This window comes from Lissotriton helveticus, chromosome 2_2, assembly GCF_964261635.1.
Source record: "Lissotriton helveticus chromosome 2_2, aLisHel1.1, whole genome shotgun sequence".
Classification (NCBI taxonomy): domain Eukaryota; kingdom Metazoa; phylum Chordata; class Amphibia; order Caudata; family Salamandridae; genus Lissotriton; species Lissotriton helveticus.
Window position 1 is genome coordinate 179,683,778 of NC_136060.1, and position 23,035 is coordinate 179,706,812.

At 47.5% G+C, this 23,035-nt stretch overlaps 1 protein-coding gene across 3 annotated transcripts in view; it reads left to right on the plus strand.

The window, feature by feature from the left end:
• The window catches only part of RBM47 (RNA binding motif protein 47), a 405,432-nt gene that overhangs the window by 133,978 nt on the left and 248,419 nt on the right, over nt 1–23,035 (plus strand). For 2 of the 3 annotated variants that reach the window (XM_078678278.1, XM_078678300.1), the window contains exon 2: nt 19,364–19,554. The exons of the other annotated variant lie outside the window; for it this stretch is intronic. The gene's annotated coding sequence lies outside the window, so the exon portion shown is untranslated. The remainder of the gene's footprint in view (nt 1–19,363; nt 19,555–23,035) is intronic. 3 annotated transcript variants of the gene reach the window in all.

Below are 23,035 nucleotides of genomic sequence, written 5' to 3' on the forward strand. Positions count from 1 at the left end.
GCATTCCCAAAGGCCATTCTCTCTCAATTCTCTCGCAGGAAGTTATTGCAGCCTGGTTGCTTTAGCCTGTTATACCATACAATTCCCAATCTTCAGTGCCAGCAGCTAGGAGTAACAGGTTGGTCCGGGCAAATAACTAAAGAGAAACAGCGCACAAATCCTCTGCGTTTCCCACCCCGCTGCAATTCAACAACATCCACCATTGATAAGGTTCAGCGTTCTGTGCCACCTTCGTGGAACAGAATCTGTCAGTGCATGGCTTGATTACATTGTTCTGATCCATTCTCTCATCCTTTCTTGTTGCTATGGTTTATTGTTGGGGGTGGTCGGGTCTCTCATATGTTGTTTAATTTAACATATACAGTCTTAAAATTAATGGGACAGCCTTCATGAAAAGGGTATTGCTGAGGGAAAGATGTGGGCCTGGAAAAGATGCAACCAAGTTCTAGATCTCAAACACGATATGAATTCCACTGAGAGGGGAACAGTCATTTTTTCTCACGCTGAGTTAGGAAGACTAGTGCAGTCTACTGAGGGGAACTTGTTATCCCATCCAGAACGCAGAAGGCCTGATTACTAGTTTAGCTGCCTGTCACCTTGTGCATGACTATGCACGCAGGGCATTCCCAGCATTGTGGCGGCAATGCTGGGACTGGAGGATGCCACCGCCACGGTGGCATCCTAATTGCAGGTGCGGGACCGCCACACCACTGGCGGCCGGTCCCAGCACCGCTAGGGTGGCGGGTGGACTAAAGTCCGCCTGCCATCCTAATCGGCTCCTTAGTGTTTAACACACGAAAATCTGTATGGCACGGTAAATACCATACAGTTTCCCCTGTTAAATTTCAGTAGGTTTGACCTGCCAAAATTTAACGAAGGTTGAGTTTAGTTTTTACAAAACTCATAATTCTGAACTGGTAGCAAACAGGGTTTTACACACGGGCTGGAATTGGCTAACCCACTCATTACCAAGCCCTAAGTGAAGCTGCTGCTGCACAGAGTGTGTGACACTACTTGCCACCTCCAACCCTCTGGTGCACAGACCTAGAACGGGGAAGTAGGGAATTACATAAACAGGGTCTAAAAAATTATAAAACTGCTATCATGAAGGAGAAAAGACTATACTTTTCCAAGACCACTGAATCTATGAAATCTTCCAGTTATCTTTTCAAGGTAATAAACTCCCTCACCTCTCCCCTTGTCATCGACCCCTCATAACTCTCCCAGGAGCATTGTGATAACATTTCAGAATTTTTCCACACAAAGATCTCAGACATTTATTCCCTGCTTGAAGTATCCAATTCCATCGCGGGGTCGTCTGCCCGACCCTCTCCCCATCTTAATGAGACCCCATTTTACGGAGGCGTCTCCCAGCCGCCTTACTTATCCTTGCTTGTCCTCTGAGGAGACTGATTGGCTTCTAGAACGGGTCAAATCGGGTTCCCCACTGAATCCCTGTCCCCTTAAGATGCTAAAATTTGGCAGTAAAGTCATCATTCCCTTTATTACTGATGTCCCAAATATTGCCATCTTAGAGGGGCAATATCCCACTCAGTGGAAGATGGCGGGAGTGAAGCCACTTTTAAAGAAACCTTCTTTGGACCCTGAGGAACTGAAGAATTATCGGCCGATCTCTTTACTCCCTGTTCCAGCTAAGATCCTGGAAACCCACTTGAACTTTCATCTTAGCACCTACCTAAAGGATCACCACTTACTTGATGGTTCTCAACATGGGTTTAGAAGCCACCATAGCACGGAAACAGCACTGACGGCTGTTTTTAACAACATTCGGACTCAAGTGGATGCAGGGCATACCACTCTCCTTGTTCTACTTGACCTCATCGCAGCCTTTGATACCCTGGCTCCTCACAGGCTGATTGAGTGCCTTAGAGAGATAGGTATCGGGGGCTCGGCCTTGGGGCTTCTTGCCTCCTTTCTTAATGAGCGGGCACAGACAGTGAAGCTTGAGCAATTCTACTCAGCCCCCAAACCCTTGTTGTGTGGTGTTCCTCAGGGCTCCTTCCTGAGCTCAAATCTTTTTAATATCTATGTTGCTCCTCTTGCTAAGGTCGTGAGATCCTTTGGGTTGGAGGTGCTGTCCTATGCGGACAACACCCAAATAATGGTGTCTACTACGCATAGTATAAGCAATTCAGCCCTTAATTTTAGGAACTGCATGCAGGCAGTTTCCGCCTGGATGGTGGAAAATTTTCTGAAATTAAATGGTGAGAAGACGGAGGTCTTGATCTTTGGGAGCAAACAGGAGATCTGGTCCAGCGACTGGTGGCCGGATAAGCTTGGTGTCTGTCTCTGTCCGGTTGCCCATCTGAAAAACCTTGGGGTTATCGTGGACAACTCACTGTCAATAAGCCTTCAGGTTAGCAGGACAGTCTTCACCTGTTTTGGGATCATTAGGATCCTTAGATAAGTCTCCCATTTTCTCTCCTTCGAAACATGTGAGCAGGCCGTCATTGCTCTGGTAACGTCCAGATTGGACTATTGTAATGCCCTTTATTTGGGCATTAACAAGGGTCTAGTGCGACGTCTGCAGGTGGTGCAGAACGCTGCAGCTAGGCTGGTGATGGATCTACCAAAAATTCATGCAGTCACAGCCTCCATCAAGCTGCTGCACTGGTTGCCGATGGACCGCAGGATCCTTTTTAAGATTCTGTGTATGACTCACGATGCCTATCACGGCTCAAGCCCTGAGGCAATCAAGGATATTGTCCATCGCTGCGTTCCTAGCAGGTGGCTCTGGTCTGCAGATAAGGATCTGCTAACTGTTCCGAGATTTAAGAAGGTCAAATGGGGAAGTAGAGCTTTTTCCACTGTTGCTTCTAAGCTGTGGAACTCCCTCCCGGAAGAACTCACGGGCCAAGCATCTCGTTCTCTTTTCCATAAAGCCTTAAAGACCTGGCTTTTCTCACAGCCATCGGTATAAGCATGTTTTTCTGTCTGCATCCTTATGCTCTGCCTACAGTGCCTTGATGCCCTTGGGCTAAGTTTGTGCTCAACAAGTCCAATATTAATTCATTCACTTCCAAGAAAGCCCTGGAAAAGGCTGGTTTGCAGGACACTCGGTTCAGGATGCACACCAACACGTGCGCCAAGAATCCTCCTGAGGCGGTGTGTGCTTTAAAAGCACAGCCAGATCTTACTTCCTTCACGTCAGCGTAGCCGTAGGGTATCCAGCAGCCAGAACAGGGACTTTGGCAGTAAAGAAAGAAGTGCAAGAAGTTAGTGTAAGAAAAATTATTGCTTAGAAATATGAATGCTTGGAAATAGGAGCATCCCTCCCATTGTTCCTCCACCCACTGACCCTACTGGGCCCTACTCTACAGCAAATGTCAGACTGAACCCTTGAGTAAAACAACAACTATCTAGTAATTATACAACCCTTTTATCCAAAATGTTTTATCTACAACAGTTTTTGTATACTATTATTACTGCCAAATAGAAATTCGCACTCAATTTACCATCCCCGGAAGGATGAGGGGGTGGGCTAAATGTCTTGGGATTCAAACCTGCACCCTATAGATCACAAACAGACGTTGAAAGTGATCTTTCAGCTCGCTGAGCTACCTTAACACCTTGCTCCCCTTTCTTTTTCTCCAGAGGTGTTTGCCAGGGAAGTGGCATGACAGTACAGTGCCATGTTATGTTATATCAGATTTACTTATCCTCTGCTACCCTATAGAATTGAATATGTGGCAGCAGTCGGGTCAGCGGAGCCGCCCCTCTGTCAGGCCGTGATGGTTCCAGCTAGAGCAGGGGTCTTTAAACTGGGGGGCAGGCCCCACTAAGGGAGCCTCAAGTGTTCCCTGGAGAGGTGCCAGGCTTGGCCAAAAGAAACATTAAGCTGATAGCAGGGTTTTATTTCAAGAAGAAAAAAAATGAGCTGCAGTAAGCTACTCTGCAATAGGCCATCACTAACATCTTTTGTCATTTATATCCTAGTAGGAGTATGTGTCAAAAGGGCAGGGACTCCAAATATTATTCAAAACCCGACTCCCATTTCTAATAATCACACTGTGGGTACTTTTACATGTTAATAAGGCCTGCCTGACCAGAATAGTATGTTTTGCAATCATGTATTTGATTGCATTTTTAAAAGGGTAACAGAGCATAAATGTAATGTTCAAAAAAGTTTAGACATATTTAAACATTGGCAATTTAATAGAATAATTGTGAAAAATTCTAAGGGGGGGCACGATTTTTTTTTCACGGGGGGGGGGGGGCATTAAAAAGTTTGAAGACCTCTGAACTAGTCACCTAGTGGCACTATCCATCAAGCTGGCAGGCAACGCCCTTTAGAAAATGCATGGCAGTGCTTATGGCCAATCAGAGAGAAGGGTTTGCATGGTGGGGGCCGGCCATTTGGTGGTACGCAAGATCTTTAAAGGCGTCTCTCTTCTTGGGTATGTGTGGAGGTGAAGAGAGCCCCGCATTTATCGAGAATAGCGTGGGTACAGGGGTGGCCGTCCTCCCTATCGGGTTAGTGATAACAGATAATTTAGATTCACTGGTAATCCAACCCGCCCCTGTCCCTCTCGATGGAACCTACCCCACCCCAACACACAAACACAGACTATCAGACTCGTGACTCATGACTTCTATGAAAACTGTGAGGCTGAGCTGACTGACCGAAGCTTCCTGGAAAATGTAGGAGTTTCTCCGCCTGCAACAAAGTGTATATATAGCTGCCCCCAAGACAGTCACACATTGAAGTGTCATAGCTTTGTGCCCAGGTCCAGCGCCTAGAAGTTATGAAAGGGGGAGCTTCGGCACGTCTCAAATGACTGACAATACCCTTTGTTTTTCCTAGGATTTTGGTTATTGCGGTGCCCCTTGTAATTATGAGTTTGTATGAGTAGTCCCTTGTGCTAATTGTGCGACATTACATATGTACGCTTGTGTTGTGGCGTGGAAATGGTTAAAAGGATGTTACTGATGTTACGGATGTTACAGTCTGGCACACTGTAAAGGTGTGCCAGACTGTCACGACGGGAGGGCAATGACGTCACACAATCTCACTAAACCTCTACCAATATAACACACAATATATTTCCTGTTACACAAGGACCTATTTGGAGATGTGGATTGATAAAAGTAAGAGTTCATCTAGTTCAGGGCTTCTCACACCTATGAGCCGTTAACAGGCAGAGACTAGAACGGACAATGTCCATGGTTTTATAATCTGACAAGGCACAATGCCATAACACGGGTACTTCAAGCAGAACGCGCCGTGTTTGCTTTGGGAGAGTGGAGCAGGTTGGACCGGTTAAGAAACTGCTGGTTTCCAGTTCGGCTGTGAGCCCAACCGACCGGCAGGACGGCAGCCATTTTAGAGTCTTCAAAGGCCACCAATGCCCAGAGGGCTATGCAGCTGAGCCACGAGTGATGTCACTGTTTGTGTAGGGTAGTGGCTGCTTGGAAGTTGGGGCTGTGGAGGAAGCAGAGGCCTGGCAACACTCCCCTGCTACACTATGTGAGTTTCATTTGAACAGGTCCCGCTATTGCTTGTCCACGGCAGTCCAGGCACTATGCTAGTGCCTTCTAAATGGTGCCAGTGAACCTCAGGTCTTCTGAATTGGCATACTGGCTCTATCATGTGACCAACAGGAGAATCTGAAACCTTAAGAAACTCCATGGTGATTGTTAGAACCGGCTATTTCTGGTAGGCTAGGGCTGATGCCAAAGCCAGGCAGAAACCACCATTCTAGTCAGGGCAAGGAAGTCACACGCCAAGATAACCCCTGCTCACCCTCTAGGTAGCTTGGCACGAGCAGTCTAGGCTAAACTCGGAGGCGATGTGTAAAGCATTTGCGTCAGCGCACAACAGCGACAACATACTAGGTACACCACAAAAGAGACTCCACACAAGGTTATATTAAAATAACTTTTGTATTGTCAAAACATATCAGATAGAAATCACACATGTACATTGTGCCAACTGGCACGGCAATATTCACAAGGGATTATTTACAAGACAGGGCCACATGGGCCACTGTCAGAATCAACACTTCGCCGATATAGAAATACTTATCAGAAATTAGAATAAAAGTATATAAACTTCACTGTAACACAAAGTAACAGTTATAGATCACATCCAGTAACTACTGGGAACAGGTAAGTACCACATACGCAACCCTAAACCCCTTAGGAGACTGTCACGCCGGGGACCAGGACCTCACTAGGACCACCTGTACTAAAAAGAACAACCCCCTAAGTATCACTCAGCATTTAGGGGTCTAAGCAAGAACACATTACCCATGATGCATAAATATACATTCAGAGGAGTAGTAAAGACAAACACATAATGTATAAACCTACACATTCAGCGGTGTTAAGAATAAAGCACATGATGCAATAAAATTACATTCAGAGGTACCAGAATAATACAGTAGCGCAATAGTCACATGATGTCTAAAAACATTCAGAGGTGCAGGAATAAGACATGATGCAAGAAATCACATTCAGAGGTGCAAATAACCATACAATAGCGCAAGACCTACATAAGCCACCACCTGTGGCAGTCCCTAGGCCAACTGGCCTTGTTGGGGCTAGAACGCCCTGAGTCTCAATGTCAGGGGCCTAAACGATGCAGGGGCCCACTACTTGCTGGGCCCCTGTGAACACTCACAAGGGCCTAAACGCTGCAGCTGGCACTAAGTGCTGCGCAGCTGGGAAGGCCTGGCATCACGGTGCCCTCGCTGTCCCACACAGGGACTCTCTCCTGAAATTGCGCCTAAACGGTGCAGCTGCCCACTAATTGCTGGGCAGCTGGAGAATCATCAAAACTGCGCCAGGGCCCCCACTGGCCCTCAGGCGCAAACTGCGTCACGCTGGAGCCACAAAGGCTCTCCAAGCACCTAGGTCCACGTTGGAGCCACCCAGGCTCTGGCATTATACGTGCCCAACGTTGGAGCCACACAGGCTCTTGAAAACAATGGTGCCCCCCCTACCTAAAACGAATTGCCCCACGCCTTCTCAGGGCTCTACACAAGCATGGCCCCCAAGCCCCTCACAGGGACTTCTGAGACAACTACGGGCCCTCGGTGGAGCCTCCCTGGGCTCTAGACTACATTGGGGCGACCCGCTGCCAACCGGGGCCGCCCTGACTCTGTGCCCCGAAGCGGCCCCAACATCCAACACTGCGGGCCTTCAAGAGCCCCTCGCGGGCTCTGTGACCCCGGTGGGGCGACCCACTGCCATTCGGGGCCGCCCTTACTCGGTGCCTCGACCGGCACCGCACGGAGCTTCCTCCCCCACAGCCCTTCACTCACCGGCTCTTCTGTGCGGCGGGGGCGGGCTTCGGCGGCATCTGCGGAGCTCCTGCTCCTCGCAGACTCTCCTCGCCTTCCCCGGTCCCCCGTCTCGGGACCGGGACCCAGGGTGGAGCCAGCAAGGCTCCCGGAGTCAGTCTCCTCTCGCGGGGGCGAAGGCGGGGCTCTCCCGGTCACATGGGAGCCTCGCTGCTCCCGCGCCGGACTTCTCTCTCTCGGCAGGGCTCCCTTGGCACACGGGAGCCCTGTCAGCCGGCCGCCACGTTTCTTCCTCGCCGCCTCTTCTCCTCGGGGCTCCCTTAACCAACAGGAGCCCCGCGAACGGCCGCCATCTCTCGGGGGTCTTCCACTCCACCTTCTCCAGCTTCCAGGAGCCAGCCACTCACAGCGCGGCTCCTGGACCAGGACCCCCTCGAAGGACCAATCAGAGCACGGCTCTCTTCGGGTCTCGACCAATCCGGTCGCGGCCACTTCGTGGTTGCTTTTCTTCCGCGGGAAAATCGAGGTGGGCACTCGTAATTACTAAAACAAATACGGGCATGAAACCTCAGCGCGTCCAGCGCTACCAGCGGGCATAAAGCGCTCCTCAGCGCTAGAAAACTCAAGAGAAAGCGCTCTCAAGCGCTTGGGGGAAATGAAGCGCTCCCAAGCAATAGACAACAGGCAGAGCGCTCCCAGGCACTCAGGAGGAAGCTCAGCGCCTCCAGGCGCTAGAAATACGGTTCCAGCGCTATCCACAGGAAAATGCAGCTCCTCCATGCTGCCAAAGCCCCAGAGCTCCCCAGGGGGGCAAAGCCAAGTCCCCCCCTCAGCCCAGGCAGGGCAGAGGGGTCCCCCAGGAGTCCAGGAAAATCCATCAGGAGTCCAGGGGCTGGGCAGGACTCAGGGATTCCCCTGAACCCAAGCAGCAGCACGCCCCTGGCAGATTCAAGTCAGAAAACAAGAACAACTTGGAAGGGAACACAGCCCCTTCTTATACACAGAAAAGGCTTTGAAGTCTTTTGAAGTCTTTGTGTAAGCGAGCCCTAAGCCCTGGGTGTATCTGGTTTCCCTCTCCTGTCAGCCTCAGGTCAGAGGTGACAGTGGGCCATCAGAAGGGAGAGGCAGCAGGGTGGGCTGACAGGCACAGCCCGGCACCACCAGAGCTCTTCCCTCCCATCCGTGACAGCAGATGGGGGCCTTTCATCTACGGCTGACTCAGACCCCCCTCCTCCAGGGCCCTGCAGACCCCGTCCTACTCACCAGACAGTCCATCTACCAGCAGGCCCAGGCATGCCTGGGCTAGGCCCATCAGCCAATCACGTGCCAGCAGACTCACTACACAATTATGCCAACTTCTAAAAGTAGCGCTTCTAGACTAGACACAGCCATGCCGCATACACCATTCTGCAGCATTCCTTCTCACGAGTTCACACATATCAAACTCGACCCTGCACTCCCCACGCATCAGGAATCTACCATGGGCATACATATTCCCCATTCATTCCTATGGGAGGGCAGGTCACTCACCATCCCTACACAGAGAGCACACGCACTTTACACTGTACCACAGTGAAAAAGTGCGCATAGGCCTAAAATCACCATCCCAGGTTCCAAAAACAGGCTAGGAAAAAGCAAAAAGTCACGGGGTGAACCTGCCCAAAGGACCGGGTCCAACAGTGATGTATATGTTTTTGAAAAACAAAGTCATCTCAATCTGAGATGGCCGAACTCTGGCACACTTCACATACATGTTGCTATAGGGCCTCCACCATGCCTAGTTTGGGACATGCTGAAATCCGCCTGTTGGACTCTAACGATGCAGGTCACTCGTCCATCCCTGCTGGGCTGTCATACCTCTTCGTCCGGGGCGCAGTTTGTATTCTGTAATGGTTATCATGCCCGCGTTGTTCCAACTTCGCGAGCGTTACCAGGCTTACCTTAACCACGCATATTCCTTAACCACGCATATTCCTTAACCACTCATGTGGTTAAGGCAGTGCACTGTCTAGTTGCTGAATGACAGAAGCAGAAATCTGGAAGTATCGGGAGAGGACACAACTCGGTGAGGTATGTGGTGTTCGGGCCGGGTTTTGGAGGGGATTAGTTTCTATGGTTTGGAGGGGGTCAGGGTAGTTTTCAGCCTGGGGGGTTAGGGTAGTTTTTAGGGCGGGGTCAGGTCGTTTTCAGGCCATGGGGGTCGGGGTAGTTTTCAGGGCTAGTGGAGGGGGTTGTTTTTTATGGGGGAGGGGGTAGTTTTAGATGTAAGGGCCGGGCCTTGGGGGGCTGTTTTAGGGCTCAAGGCGGGGGGGGGGGCATAATACTTTTTAGGGCTTATGGGTGCAGGGTAGTTTTTAGGGCTTGGGGGTCAGGGTAGTTTTTAGGACGTGGCAGGGACCCTTTTAGGACTCGGGGAAAGGGGTTGGTTTTCAGGAGGGGGTAGTTTTAGGAGGTGGGGCAGGGGCACGGGTGGGGGGTTAAAAGTTACCTGTCCAATCTTAACCACGGATATGTCTTTCCCATACATGCCTTAACAACAAAGAATGTGTTGTAAAGTGCATGTGCGTTAAAGGCATATTCGTGGTTAAGAGTTGCGTTCTTGAGACAGCGTGGAACAGGCAAGCCTGGTAAACCCAAACATGGTTGCCTCACACAACCTTATTAGATATGTGTAAATGTTTTCAGTAGTGACTGGCGTTCCCTAGCTGGCATTTCTTTCTGCCATGCTAAGGAAATGTTTTGGAGAGGGTAGAGTGGAGGAATGGAATGGAGGACAGGTGGATGAGGGAAAGTTTCTGTCCTTACAGAACGAGGAGCTGCCAGCTTTCGATATCAGCATCCCCCAGTGACGTCTGTCAAGCATGCACAATGGGGCCCACTGGAGGGATACATGCCAAGGAGGATGCAGGAGCTCTCCTAAAATGCCCTGAGTGGCGTGGTGCCACTGTGGAACGGAGCAGATAAGAGATGGGTCAGACATAGGGCATCATTAGGATGGCGGGCGGACAACTCACGGTAAAAGGGAGCGTCCGCCATAAGGGCGGGGGTCCCGTGGGGGCAATTAGGATGCACCCGCCACAGTGGCGGGCGCATCCTGCATTCCTGGCATTGTGGTGGGCGGTGCACTCAGCACCGCCCGCCCCAATGCCAGATAGGCATGTTGTGCGAAGATACGCCCGTGATCCTAATGGGCCCCATAGTGTGCAACTTCTCCTGGTCTGTCACAGCACCAGGGCTGGCATCAGAGATGCCGGAGACTGTCAGGGGCAGAGCAGCTGTGAACAGACCTGCCAATTAAAACAAAAATGTCATCCGTGTGAGCAGAAGGTGGGGTCTTGGAGGGCGGGGCCTTGTGTCAAGAAGTACCTAAAAGACACTTGTGCCACCACCCGCCCCAAAAATCTCCTGCCTGAAAAGTTTGCTGAGGGTGGTGGCGATGCCTGGGATGATTTCACACCCTTTAATGGATGTCAGTAATCCAAAGCCTCCGTAAACAAGGCCGTAATCCACTGTTTAGAGTGGTTTTCAGCTCGTTTTCACTGCCACCGTGTGATATTGGCTCCTCACCATGTGAATGTGTGAAGGTGGCTGATATTGTGTATCACACCTTGGCACCGGGTGAGTAAGCAGGTCTGGGTGAATGATGTTGGATCTCTGCTGCTCCCCAGGGAGTTCTCCTCTGTAAAATGGAGGTAATAGCCTACTGCCTCCACCTGCTTATAGATAGGCATGGCCAGGGGCTGTTATTTCACATCATATCATCAGTAATCATCGCATTTCATTCCAATGTAATAAATCATGGGTGGTGCGAAGTATGAAACTTCTACAAAGTGGGGAGACAAAGCCCATTCCAAGGTGAACTTTGACCTGCCTGCCTCATGCAGGTGATCATTTCCGGCCACAGAATATTCCCGGAGTGGTACACTCTGCAGCACGATATAATGACTGAGTCTATTCCCAGGGCATTAAGTGGGCCGGGCCCCTCCGGGTGTCAGACCCTTGGTAATTAAAAACGGTCATGGAAACAGGGACCTACCTGGCCCCATATCATTGCCCTTAACTTTACTGGCAAAAACTTTTATTGATTTCTGAACAGTGAATGTACAAAATGTTAAAGTAATCCACATCAGCGATTTAGTTCCCGTTTATATATCACACTTGACATGGTTAACTTAATCTAGAATTCCCTAAGAGTGTTCACTATTATCAGGATGTTGGTTTCTGGTCTCGAGTTGAGGCTGAAGGCATGGCACATTTCTCACAGTGCCTCTCAGTGGGTCAAAACGTGATCAGAATACATGATCATCCAATCCTTGGCCCCTCTGCAGGGCACACAGACAATGGTCACATATTTCAGCTGCAATTGTGATTCAGCACAAATGTGTGTGACGGAGGTTTACAGTTGTAAAAATATTGATAAGGTGAAAGTAAATGAAAATGTAGGGCTTTCAGGTGAGTGGGTGCGTTGTGTGTATGGGGCGGTGAAGTAAGATGCGAGGAAGTGCCTTCAGAAAGGAGTGAAAAGAGGGTGGTGAAGAGGTATGAGATGAGGAGTGAGATATGCAGAAGGGGGAGATGTGGAGAGAAAGAGCATAGATGTCTAATATAGAGTGAATATAACAGCAGGGATAGAGTCACTCTGAGGACCACTACCCCTTGCACAGGCCTCCGTGATGGTTAATTCATAGTCCCACAATTTTAGTATAGAACATTTTCAAAGTTAATTATTTATAACAAAATCATTGCTGTTACTCATTTATCTTAAAGAGCTAACTATTATTGATAAAGCCAGCAGTCCTGGCTGGTTTTAGGTGTATGCCAGTTGTTGTCTTATATATTTGGATGCAATAACAGAAAGCTTGGGGAGGCTCCAAAATACTGGTTGGGTGGCACACTACAGGACTCACAGAAATCTAATTTATGTGTATAATCCATGCCCTTGAATACATAGGCACGTCCTTTTAAACCACCAAACGTTTTTGAACTCCCAAGTGAAGCCCTGTTTCAACTCTTTTTTGCACTCTTCCAAGTATGAGGTGCATGGCGGCGGGAAGGTACATGGACAGCAAATCTTCTACGAGTGGTGGGGTGCAGAGTATGACAATATGGAAACGGCAGGACTTCAGAGCAGGCAATAAGGCAGTGCAGGGACATTTTCAGGAGGTATAGCCTTGTAAATTTGCCAGAGGTGGAGACTTAATGCATGGTACATAGGAAAGTTGCCACCTGCTGGTAGAGGTGGGCGAGCCACTAAAATGAATGTTGTACTTGTATAGCGCACTTATACCCTGACGTGTCTTGGCGCTGTACACATACCGCTGTGGAACCCTTCCTGGCTTTTCCCTGTGAAATGCCCACTCCTGGGCACCCCAAAGGTGAAGCCAGGCATCCGAGCAATGTTGGGGCTGTTGTGGCGATTAAGCAAGCTATTGCCCAGAGTTGCAGAGTGGGACCCCGTGAGTTGAGTAGGCACCAGAGCGAGAATTATCAGGTCCGAGGAAATTGAGCCCAAGACCCGCCGAGGCAGGAATTGGACCCTGGTCCCGGGCCAGACCTCTGCATCAGGGTCTGCCGCTCTAACCATTGAGCCACACTTCTCCACTAAAAGTTCGAGCCAATATCAAGCCTGAAGCTTGGCTCTGGCTCAGCTCAAATTGTCCTATTGGAATCTGGAGCCCAAAACGAGCCGAGCTTCCATATCGCTTGTGTCTGTCACCCTCCCTCTACCCAGGATGTGGTGATACGGCCAGAGTTACTGACATTGGAACTAGGCAACCAGGTTCAAATTTTAGTGTGGGCTCAACATCCTGTGATTCTGGGCAAATCACTTCATTTCCCTGTGTCTATATAAACAATGAATATGACCTTGTGTATTGTAACTGATGCTCCAATTCATTTGGGTCGAGATCCTGCAATATTTAAACTGAAGAAAAATGCTCAAAGAAATAAAAACAAACCCTTACCAAAGGAAAGACAAATAGATACTCATTTAATGGATGGTTTGTACAAAATGAAGCCAGAAACCCCATCTAAAGTGCTGCTTTTCCCACTTAACTTGAGTGATCCGCGGCAAATATTTTATTTCACCAAAATTCCTTTTTTTCATTATTGAATATATAAGCACTTTCAAATATGTGAGTTCAGAATACCCGTTGGACAAAAGCCTACTGTGTTTGATTTAAATGTCTACAATGTTGTTCTACAATAAACTGGGCCACTTATAGGGTTTACATGAAACCTGTTTTGCCTCTTAGTTAACTAATGGTTCATGTATAAAAACTATCCAAGAAAGTACTTTTCAGTTCAGTGCTATAATGTGACATATTAATGTCAAAGCTTCCACATGTTAAAGAAATACATTATTTTGATGAGACTTTATCACATTTTAAGTGATGTTTGTTGTATGATTTACATAGCGAACATTTTCAGGGCTTGGCTCGTGCACAGACCCCAACAGCGAGCCAGACCTTTGGCTCGGCTCGGCCCCCTCTGTTAATTGGTTGGCCTGCCAACCTGATGCCCTAAATGGCCTTGAACACAGTGGGACTGTTTTTCCGCTGTAGCAGAATGTACAGTAATGATGCAATTTTCTTTTTTTTTAACTTGCAATCTTACACTTTGTGAAGGTTTGAAAATTAAAAATATTCCAGAAAGCTGTGCGGCGGATATCTGTTGCAACTTCATACATCCTCACCAAAAACATTTTAATTACATACTTGCTGTTTACCCTAACATGGAGGTGAGCGGATATACATGCTACATGTAAACACTGAAAATCTACAAAGGTAATTTTTTGCAAATAACTATCGTGCTTTCATGCCATAGAAAAATGATAAAAACTGAATGAATGAAACCCAGTCATTTCTAAATCCATGTGAAACAATGCCCACAAAGACATTTTGTAAATGGCACACATTTAAAAAGACCCATATCTGTCTGAGATGGCAGCAGCAAAAAACTGCCAGGCCAGTTGCAGGTCATCACTGCATGGGTGATAGTCTGATCATAGAATGTGTGGGACTGTAAACGCATGAAAAGCAGTGAGAGTTTGACGAGACACTGGACATAGATTCAGCGTGCTTCGGTCTGCCTGGGGCATGTAATGCAGTGCTTATTTTGTCAAAACAAAGTCAGGGCCCACTCAGTAGGACATTGCAGTGTGCACCACACACTTCCCCTGCAAGGGCTGCCAATGACAGTCCCATCACAAGTACTACCCATCAATCTCCTAGCAGTGTGACTATTCAGACAATTTCAGGCCCCTAAGCTATAAGAATGGCCTGGGTGGCATGTACTAATCATTTTAAGGTGTATTGAATTAACCCACAACGGGTCTTGGGATCGTCTCTAAATTTGACAAACAGTGCCACCAAGTGGTGGACTGTCATATGTGCCAGAGTTGACAATGAGGTGCCGGTGCCCAGCACCGGAAACCACTGGCTCAAATTAAGCACTGATGTAATGATTGCTCTTTCTTACAGACATGTTCTCCATTCCAAGGAAGCACTCTAGCTTGCATCCGGAGCCGTACTTGGAAGCGCTTTATTAGAAGAATATTCCCACATCCCAAGTCCTTGGCTTTCTGTACATTTCATCCTAAAGACGTGTGCTCAACTGCAGGAATAAATCAATACCACACTGAAGGAATAAAATGCAACGGCTGCTGCTTACATCTGTCTGATGTTCTGGTTGTGGCGTTCAGTAGTGAGCACCTCTGGTTTTAAATATGGCCTGGAGGCTGAGGACATGAAGATACTGCGGGAAGAGGAGAGAGATGAAAAACATACACTAAGAAATGCCTTCATGAATTGGCCCGAAATATCTAAAATGGGAATATTCATGGAAAATTCATGTCCAGTTCGAAAAAATAGAAAGGACTGCGCCCTCTTTACACTTTTACTAAAAGGGAGTTGGAAATTTCAGGTCAGCGTCACAGAGGCATTTATGAGTATGGGAAGGAGTGGTTACGCAGTGCAACTTCGGTACACAGACACGCCTTTGAGAATTGGCCCCATTGATTCCAAATACACATTGATTTTCACCACTTTCGACGTTCTGCTCAAGTGTACCACCCAGACTGATAGAAACATCTCTACTATCAGGGCCGGACTGGGAACTAAAACCGGCCCTGGCAAAGTGCTCGGCCGGCCCCCCCTCCCCACTCGGGAGGGGGGGGGCATGGAGGTGCCGCCGAGCGCTTTGCTCGGGCCGATTTTGTTGCAGGGCCGATTTTGCAGCTAAGCTGCAAAAACGGCCCTGTAACAATATCGGCCCCCAGGGGCTCAAAACCGGCCCCCACCCTTGCGGCGCACCGGGGGATTGCCCGGTGCCCGCTATGGCCAGTCCGGGCCTGTCTACTATGAATTGTGAAACCTGTTTTGATGTATTCTTTCTCGTCTGCCCCTTTCCCCTGCATAATCATAATGGCTTCTGCGCACTCCAGTTCAATGGTGAGCTGTTGAACGCTGGTTCCATTGATAGGACCTACTTGGTTCCTTCATTTTAAAGTTCTACGGTTGAGTGACACACCATGTGTCACAACAATAGCACTTCCTTTAAAAGAACTATATCCAACTACGAACTCAAGGCCAAGTAGTAGGGAGTGCCGCTTCTGTAATTACAAACGATTATCCTTGGCCTACATTCTACTTTGCTGTCCAGCCCTCCAGCTAGCTCGTAGAACTTATCTTAGACCCATCCTCCTTCAACTGGGCACCCGTACAGCAAAAGTGGCTGTCCATCAACTTTATACTTTGGACATTGTAAAGCACATGGCGAGTTTTGGGAAATTTGTTTACCATACTGGCACACTATTGATGGGCTACTCTCCACAGGCCGAGTCAGGAGCACCCTTTGGAGTTTTGTAGAAAGCTGCGCCCGGGTTATGGAGGCTTGGATATTACTGAACTTTTGACTTGCTCTGCCCACAACAGGTTTTTCTCAAATTCCTGTCCTATTTTATAAACAAAAACAAATGGTGGTTTTTAATACTTTTTTGTACACATATTTATTGTTTTACATTTCTAAAAGTCTTTTTTCTCCTGTTTTTTAAAAAAAAGTGATGCTTTTTGTAATGGTTTTGATTAACCGCACAAATAAAGAATACATACATACACTTGTGTGAGTCTCTGTATCAATAGGAGCAAAGCTGTGAGTGACTGTGAGTATTAAGAGGAGCAGAGCGCTGAGTATTTCAAAAGCAGAGCTGAGTAACTATAGTGATTTTCTCCTTTTGTGCTTTGAAGGAGCCTAAAGTCAGCCAAACTGCTATACAAACTAACTGACAAGAGCAGGGCACCAAGTTAGTTCCTTCACTGCAGAGGGCCCAGTGACCATAGATAGTATCAAGAGCAGAACTCCGAGTGAATGTAAGCATTTTCTGGCACAGGAGTCTTAGTGAACATGGATATTATTCCAAGCAGAAATGAGTGCAGGTCTGTGTAAAGTCCAGATCAGAGCTCTGAATGAGGGTGGGTTGTGTCCTGGGTGTAAATGGGTACCTGTAGTATCAGGAGCAGAGTTCACCTTGTGTATGGACACTATAAAAAGTAGACATCTGAGTAAATACGGATAGTATTCCGAGCAGGGATAAAAGCAAGTCTGGGCATTATCTAGAAGAGATCTCAGAGTGAGTGTGGCTCTTATTCAGGGCTCTAAGTGAGTATATGTAGTATCAGGAACAGAGTTCAGCTTGTATATGGACACTATAATGAGTAGACATCTGAGTAATTATGGATAGTATTCTGAGCAGTGATAAAAGCAAATCTGGGTATTACGTAGAATAGATTTTTGAGTGACAGTGGCTCTAAGGCTCTAAATGAGTATGTGTAGTATCAGGAGCAGAGCTCACCTGACATATCAATACTATAAAAGTAGACATCTGAGTACACACAGGGAGTATTCCGAGCAGCGATAAAAGCCAGTCTGTGTGTTATGCTGAGCTGAACTCTGAGTCTGGGTGATAGGAGGAAACATGGGGCATATGTACAACTATTTTTATCACTTTCAAACGATGATTCGGCCTGTTTGTGACTGGTAAAACAGCTTTTGCCATGTACCAACCCTATTTTGCGAGTCGGTAACCTATTACCAACTTGCAAAATAGGGTTTGTGAATCGCTATTAGGAAGGGGTGTGCAAAGGGCGTCTCTTCCTAATAGTGAGTCCCAGGGGGATATACGATTGTTTTGCAACCGGAATAGGATTGCACAACAATTGCAGTTTACCGCCTACTTCAATTAGGTGGTAAAGCACTCACAAACAGGAAGGGGTTGGGACCCCTTCCACTTTGTGACTGGTAGCGAAAATGTTTTTTAAAAGCAGGCAGTGGTCCCACAAACCATTGCCTACTCTAAAATGAAAAGGAAACTTTTCATTTTTCTTTTATAAATGCATCCCATTTTCCTTTAAGGAAAATGAGCTACATTTTGGAGAAAAAAAAATCCTTTATTTAAAAAACAATTACAGACATGGTGGTCTGCTGACCCCAGCAGGCCACCATGCCTGTGATTACAGGCCATTCCCAAAGGGTCGCAAAATACGACCAACCTTATGAATATTAACGAGGTAGGTCATTTGCAACCCCATTGGGTATCGCTAAATGTGTCTGAGACACATTAGTACATTTCATTTTGTGACTCGCAAATTGCAAATCACCAAAAATCGCAATTTGCGAGATGCAAAATGAAATGGTCGTACATGTGCCACTATATGAGCAACACTGGTAGGTAGCAGCAGCAAAGCTCTGAGTGCAGATGTGTAGTATGAAAACAAGATCTGAGTAAATTAGGGTCTTATTTTGAGCAAGGATTATTTCGAGCACAGTTGAGAGCATGTCTATTCTGCTATTATCTCGGTGAGTATCACATTATACAATTTCAGAAATTGTAAGTAAAAGCCTGCATGAATATACCCGGCTGCTGGCTCGTCTCTGCACTCTCAGCCCTGGCACCAAAGTCTAGATGCAGGAATGTGGTTCAAGTGCTAGGACCATTTGGTCGACTAATGGGCCACTCAATGTGGAACAGTACACTAAAATGACTGTTTTAGCATGGGCGCTCATGCCCTCGAGGGCACATCTTGGAAATGGGCATTCTGCCAATGACTTTATTGGCGCTTAGCCAAGTTTGGAATGTATTGCTTTCAAACAAATCTCTGTGTGCGAGTGGTGCTGATGGCGGTGAGGAGACCAGTTTGTTTCCTGGCTCAAGTTGTGGGGAGCCAGGGGGATTCTCCCTCATATTAAGGTTCAAAATGTTGACTTATGTGACTGAAGGAGTTACTGCACTGTGCTCCATTACTGAAAACTGCAACTGCACCCTTTACCTCCTTACTATAAATACCCCACTGTTCTACTGGTCACGATTAACAGGTCCTAGTGAGCAGAAGAGGCGCTACTGTGCCACCAAATCAACTAGCCAATGGGAGCTGAGTGGGGTCAAATCAAGCATTGGCTACTGTCGCATCCCCATTCTCCTTCTTGATAACTATATATGCTCCATTTCAATTCATATGCTGGCAACCTGCCTTAAGTATGCCAATATATCTTTTGTCCTGAAATTGATTGCAAAACATTGAAATATAACGATTGCAAATGTCAAACCAATGGAAAATGATCAAATGTGGTTCAGTCTTCTTTAGTGGGACGGTTTAGGGCTGCTGGAAAGGGTCCGAGCATTGCAGGCTATTTGCCTTTAAGCATCCGTGCACTGAAAGAAGTCCTGACCTGGAGGAGAAATCCATATCTGTCCCGTCACAGGGCAGTCACGCGCCCATGCCGGTGAATGATGGCTTTTCCCATCATTTGCTCGGTGCCCCGCACTCCGGGCCTGATAAACGCCCCTGGAAAGGCGGCTTCAGCACATCTGTATCAGTTTCTTGCTCAGGACGCAGCCTAGGTCCGGCGGGCTCGCGGCTGACTCACATCCTGGAGTCTCGTGCTCATCAACAGTGTGATAAAATGTGCATGTTTACTGCAATAACTGGCGTGTCAGTGCCCAGTCCTTTCTTAAATTATTGTAAATATCGTTCCCGCAGCCTCTTGCGTGGTTAATAAATGAAAAGCATTAAAGGATGCAACAATTTCATGTATCTTAACAGGCCCGAGAGGTCGAGGGAGGCAGGGCAGAAGAGGAGCGTCCTGGGAACCTCCTAGTGATATTGTAGAGCTGAAGCCACACAGGAGCCCTATAGGAATGATTCCCGCCGTGTGCGGCAGCATCTGAAGGAACGGCGCAAAATCACTGATGATCAGTCCACGTCAAGCCATTGGATCAGAGCTGTCGATTCAGGTAAGTCACTCTCCTTGATTCCAGTTTAAAATGCTCAATGTCTAAGTCATGCAACAGCCCAGATGTTTGTACTTGAGCTTTAGGAAAAGCCAGTGCAGACAGCAGAGACCTGCTTCAGCCTGCTTTCAGCACATCTGTATGGGTGCAAATGTATCACAAACCTAGCAAAACAGGGCAGTGCATGAAATTGTGGCGTATGGGACAATGCAAGATTATGTATTCAAGTGAGATGGGAAGCATCAAACTCTTGAGTTGTGGAGCACTAAATTTGGTAAGCAGGGAGGTTCCTTAGCAGTTGTGGTTGCGGTGACCCTTGAAGACCTGTACTTTGGGCTTCTTTCTTACCTGCATGTATGTGGCCGGATGAGTGGAAGGATGTTGTAGATACTGGATGCACAGCTTGAGTTTGCCTGCCTTCAATTTTTTCTTTCACTTTCCTGCTGGTGGTCTTATTGTCTTGTCAACTTGGAATACACACGGGGCAGATGGAAATCAGTCAGTCTTGGCAATAATGTTCAAACCAGCCCTACGCTGCATAAGGACGCAAAGAGAATGGGGCCATGGGCACTTTCATGACTGGAGCACGGCGGCCCACCCTACTCTGAAAGCAGCTCTGTAGCCTGTAGCACACCAGGGAAAGGCCAGAGTGGCCGAATGGTCAGTCTCGCTCTACTCGCATACACTTGATCCAAGCTGAGCTGTGTGGAGGGTGGTAGTAAATGATTATACACTATTCCCAAGTTCCATGCCAGGTATTCCTGATCAAGATAATCCCCAATACCGTCTCAAACAGAAACCAGATCCTGTGTGTAATACAAATTGGTTCACATTAGGAAAGTGGTGCTAAGGAGCGAAAACGCTTCTGGATTTCTGTTTCACCATAGAACTAAACCTGTTTAGGTATTTTCTACATGGTCGCTCTTGTGGTTTAATAAGTGTTTTTGTTGCCTGGGAGTTGGTACAATTGAGAGCACTGGTCCTGTGACTAGATGCTGAGCCGACAGTGGAGGCACATATTTTCTCCATCCTCTATTTCATAATTATCCTCTCAGTAGCCGTGGCAGGTGTCAGTAGTAGAGGGCGGGCGGGCGGGCAATGCATTTCTTCAATGGACTCCGCATATAGTGGGAGCTGTCTTTGAAAGTGGGGGGGCGTAAAGGCACACCTTGAATAGCATGCGAGCAAAGAAGGCGAGTTCAACCTCCCAAAAGAGGACAAAGGAAAAGAATAGCTCTACAATATGAACAGTACAAAGCTATTGACTAAAACCCTTGTGTAGAACAGGCAGTACTGAATGGGCACTCGTTAAATAATCCACCAATTCTTCCAGGATACGCTGTTTATAGCAATAGGAAAGTCGCATTTGGAATCAAGAAAGAATTGTCACTCAAACATCGGATTCAAATATTTCTAAATACAGCAATTCTGAGACCAAGCAGCAGTTCACTCTAATTAAATACGCTCTAGCCCCCACCCGAAACCAGAAGTTCATGATAATTAAATACAGAATATTAGTCCCCAAACATTAGTTTGTCAGTTTTTGATAATATACTCTTTGTCCTGAAGAACCAGCTTTCCAATTCCAGTAGGTAACCCAATTTTGTCGCAAAATAGAAGGTTATATTTTGCCACCCTCCACAGTTCCTGTACCAAGCACAGAGTCACATGTATCCACAGAGATTCCTGCCAATGCCTTAGATTTCACTCTCCACAGACAAATAGTCCTGTAATTTAACAGGTATCTGCATTGCCGTTAAGCCCACCACATACAACTGACACACCGAAATCTCTGTATTACACTTTACAGATAACCCCACACATACAGCCGAAGTCCCATAGGGTCCTAAGGTATACTTCAAAATTAAAGCCCTTCCCTAGCCTATGACTTAAAATGACAGGAAGGAAGGAAGGAAGGTAGGGGAAGCAAAGGATGGGGAAGATGAGGGAGGCGAAGGGCAGAAGGGAGGAAGAGATGCAGGGGAAGAGGGAAGAAAAGAAGGAAGGGGGAAGAAGGATAGTAATACGGAACGAAGGGAGGGGAAGGAAGAGAGAAAGAGAGGGGAGGAAAGTAAGGAAAGAGGGCAGGAAGAGAAAGTGAGAAAGGAAGAGAGGCATGGAAGAGATGGAGGGAGGAACGAGAGGCGTGAGGGAGAAGAAAGGGAGAAAGGAATGGAGGGGGAGGAAGGAGGGAGGGAGAGGAAAGGAGAAAGGACAGGGTTGGAGGGAAATAAGGAAGTAGGAAGGAAGGGAATGGAGGGCGGGAGAAAGTAAAGGAGAGAGAAGGGAATAGAAGGGGAAGACTCAAGAGGGAGGGAGGGAGGGAGGGAAGGAAAGGAGGGAGATGGGAGTGGAGGGGAGGGAAGAAGAAAGGAAGGGAGGTAGGTAGGTAGGGAGGAAAGAAGAAGGGAAACATCCTTTACAACGCAACTTTTACCATGCAGTGCCTTTACGACGCAACTTTTACAACGCAAACCATTACAATCATTGCGCTGGGGGGCGCTCTAGGATAGGGAATACGTTTAATTTACTATCCAACACCTTCCCTAGTGTCCACGGGGACTGGAGTTGGAATAGTAAATTAAACTATTCACTATCCAGCACCCCAAAGCGCTATGCGTTGTAAAGGTTTTCGTTGTAAAAACCACGTTGTAAAGGCATGCGTTGTAAAAGTATGCGTTGTAACGTCATACAGCCAAAGAAGAAATGGGGCGAGGGACAGAGAGACAGAAGGAGGGAGTGAATGTGTTTTCTTAAAACTGTTATGGTTATAATCCAAACATAAATGCCATTACAATTCATCAGTTATTGCTTGCGAAGCACCACAAAGCCCTGCCTGCCCCTTGTGTCCTTTGTCTCTCTGTGTATAGCAAGCACATGGATACATGCAGGTGTGTTACATGCAATGTATGCAGGTGTGTTACATACCCTGCATGCAGTGTGCAATTTGTACAAGAACAAGTGTCGGGCCCAAAGGGTTTCCCAGATGGCCGCCTCCAACGCTGCCGAATATTGGGGTAGCCACATAGCATGGCTGTCTAGTCTTGATCCCACCTCACGTCTCTTTCACCCGCCACCCTACACTCCGTGACCCTTGACCTCACTCCTGCAGGCTCCTCTGTTCATCCATTCTTCATCCCTCTGTCACTGTTTCCTTTTCTTTTTCTTCCGTTTCTTTCCCGCTTTTCTCTCCTTCTATCATTCTGGGTCAAAGTCAGATTATGAGAAATAAATTACAGCCTTCAAAAATGTGTACACTGTACCCCACCAGAGCCACGAGCTCCTACTGAGCAGTGCCTGTGTCTGCAGTGCACGGAGCCCTCTTTTTCCATAAGCCTCAGTGTGTATCAGGACTCAGGAGCAACACATAGCGGAACAAGCCCATGCACCATATTGTGATGCGCCCATGCCCCAGTACAGGGGTGGCATAGGTAGCACGTCATCCACTTTTTGTACCACAGATAGGGCATAGTGACTGGTCACT